Here is a 3,269-nt window from a genome sequence, read left to right as displayed (position 1 = left end):
GTTGCCCAGGCGGGTCTCGAACCCACGGGCTCAGGCAATTCACTCACCTCAGCTTCCCAAGGCGTGGGATTACAGGCTGAGCCACTGAGCCCAGCTTACTTAAGTCTTTTGTTCAGTTTTTTTTTTTTTTGAGTTGGAGTCTCACTCCATCGCCCAGACTGGAGTGCAGTAGCACGCTCACGGTCACTGCAGCCTTGACCTGCTGGGCTCAGGCGATCCTTCTGCCTCAGCCTTTCAAGTACCTGGCACTACAGGTGCACACTACCATGCTCAGCTTTTTTTTTTTTTTTTGAGTTGGAGTCTCACTCTGTTGCCCAGGCTGGAGTGCAGTGGCATGCTCACGGACACTGCAGCCTCGATCTGCTGGGCTCAGGTAATCCTTCCACCTCAGCCTTCCAAGTAGCTGGAACTACAGGTGCACACTACCACGCCTGGCTAATTTTTAAATTTATTATAGAGATGGGGCCTCATCAAGTTGCCTAGGCTGATCTCAAATCCCTGATCTTAGGCAGTTCTCTCGCCTTGACCTCTCAAAGTGCTGGGATTACAGGCTTGAGCCACCACACCCAACCGGTTATTATTATTTTTTGAGTTAGACTCTCATCCTGTCACCCTGGTTGGAGTGCAGTGGCACGCTCACAGCCACCACAGCCTCAACCTGCTGGACTCAGGTGATCCTTCCACCTCAGCCTTCCAAGTAGCTGGAACCACAGGCATGCGCCACCACGCCTGGCTAATTTTTTGATTTACTGTAGAGATAATGTTTTGCCAAGTTGCCCGGGCTGGTCTTGAAACCCTGGGTTCAGGTAATACTCTTGTCTTGGCCTTCCAAAGTGCTGGGATTATAGGCTGAGCCATTGAGCCTGGCCAAAGATGAGAAGTTTTAAAAATCACCTATAATCACATCACCCAGATATGATCACTGTACATTTTGGTGAATTTTCTTCTAGAATATTTTCCCATGCATTTTTTTTTTTTTTTTAGATACTAAATATGCTTTTTCCAACATTTTATTTTGAAAGGTTTCAAATATACTGCAAAGTTGAAATACTGTTGTAGTAAAGACCCATCACCAAGATTCTACCATTGACATTTACAGTATTGTGTATGTATCCTCCATTTATCTATCAGACCTTATTTTTTATACTTTACAGTGTAAATTGCAGATATCAGCACACTGCCCTTACATACTTCAGCATGCATATCATTAGCTAGAGTTCAATGTGTTTTCAGACTTGTTTAAATTTTTAGGTAAAATTCACACATAATAAAATGCACAAATCCTGAGTGTACATCTGACAAGTGCAAATATCTGTAACTCTAAGCTCCCATCAAGATCTGAATATGGCCGGGCTCAGTGGCTCAGCCTGTAATCCCACGCCTTGGGAGGCCGAGGTGAGTGAATTGCCTGAGCCCGCGGGTTCGAGACCCGCCTGGGCAACTTGATGAGACCCCATCTCTATAATAAATTTAAAAATTAGCCGGGCGTGGTAGTGTGCACCTGTAGTTCCAGCTACTTGGAAGGCTGAAGCGGAAGGACCACCGGAGCCCAGCAGGCTGAGGCTGCGGTGGCTGGGAGCATGCCACTGCACTCCAGTCTGGGCGACAGAGTGAGACTCCAACTCGGGAAAAAAGGAAAAAAAAAATCTGAATATGGGCCCAGCTCAGTGACTCAGCCTGTAATCCCAGCACTTTGGGAGGCTGAGACGAGTGAATTGCCTGAGCCCATGGGTTCGAGACCAGCCCGGGTTACTTGGTGAGACCTCATCTCTACAATAAATAAAAAATTAGCTGAGTATAGTGGCACACTCCTGTAGTTCAGCTATTTGGAAAGCTGAGGTGGAAGGATCACCAGAGCCCAGCAGGTCAATGCTGGATTGGCTATGACCATGCCACTGCACTCTACCCTGAGCGATGAAGTGAGACTCCAACTCAAAAAAAAAGATCTGAATATGATTTTGCATTCTACTTTTTTATTTTATTAAGTACACATTGAATTGAAAGTGGTAATTATTTAGTGCCTTCTTGGACATTGAGGCTGTTTATAGTTTTCTGCTGTTATACTCGATTCTGTAGTGAACAGTCTTTCTTTTTTTCCCCATCTCACCATGAAGGAATGTAATCCATAGTCTTCTCATAAATCTCTGTGCACCCAGGAGTTACTGCACCGATGAAAGGCTATCTGTCAGGAAAAGGGAAGAGAAGGGGAGAGGAAGTCCCTGACTCAGGATGTCTGAGGTGACCTTGTCTAACTTCCCCTGCTAGGGTTTGTACTGATCTCACACACGAAAATTGTCATACGCAAAAAGCACGCAAGGTCATACGTCAGAATATAATGGCATCACATGGGTCTGCATTTGCCTTTCCTCTTCAGACCGTGTCACAGCCATCTAAGTCATACGTACAGACCCACTACATTCTTTTTTTCTTTTTGAGTCAGAGTCTCACTGTGTTGCCCAGGCTATAGTGCAGTGGCACGTTCACAGCTACTGCAGCCTTGACCTGCTGGGCTCAGGCAATCCTTCCATCTCAGCCTTCCAAGTAGCTGGAACCACAGGTGTGCACCACCATGCCTGGGTAATTTTTAGATTTATTGTAGAGGCAAAGTCTTGTCAAGTTGCCCAGGCTGGCCTCAAACCCCTGTGCTCAGATAATCCTCTTGCCTCCCAAAGTGCTGAGATTACAGGTGTGAACCACCATGCCTTGCCCACCACATTCTTTTTAATCACTTTTGTATCAATTTGTCATTTCTCCAACCAGATACCTACCAGGGGACATTTAGGTTCTCTTTAGCTTTTCACTATTGCAATAGTGCTGCAGCCAATATCCTTGTACATAGGTTGATAGATGATTTTAATTTTTGTACTTTTTCCAGCTTTTTTTAAAGGTATAATTTACTTCTTTTCTTTTTTTTTAGTTCAAGTCTCACTCCTTTGCCCAGGCTGGGGTGCAATGGCATGCACGCTCACAGCTACCCTAGCGTCAACCTTCTGGGCTCCAGCAATCCTTCCACCTCAGCCTTCTGAGTAGCGGGAATTACAGACCTGAGCTACCACGCCCGGCTGTGTTTTATTTTATTGTAGAGACGAAGTCTCGCCAAGTTGCCTGGGCTGGCCTCGAACCCGTGGGCTCAGGCAATCCATTTGTCTTGACCTCCCAAAGTGCTGGGATTACAGGCTGAGGTACTGAGCCCAGCCGGTATAATTTCTTTCTTTTCTTTTTTTTTGAGTTGGAGTCTCGCTCTGTCGCCCAGGCTGGAGTGCAGTGGC

At 46.1% G+C, this 3,269-nt stretch overlaps 1 protein-coding gene across 1 annotated transcript in view; it reads left to right on the top strand.

Moving 5' to 3' along the window:
- NMRAL1 (NmrA like redox sensor 1) overlaps positions 1 to 3,269 on the top strand; it is a 17,077-nt gene that overhangs the window by 3,911 nt on the left and 9,897 nt on the right. The window lies entirely within an intron of this gene.

The sequence above is a fragment of the Carlito syrichta genome, unplaced genomic scaffold (assembly GCF_000164805.1).
Source record: "Carlito syrichta isolate Samal-C Ts95f unplaced genomic scaffold, Tarsius_syrichta-2.0.1 Scaffold303189, whole genome shotgun sequence".
In the NCBI taxonomy this organism is placed as follows: domain Eukaryota; kingdom Metazoa; phylum Chordata; class Mammalia; order Primates; family Tarsiidae; genus Carlito; species Carlito syrichta.
Note: the sequence above shows the minus strand (reverse complement) of the source record. Positions and strands in the feature narration are given on the sequence as shown.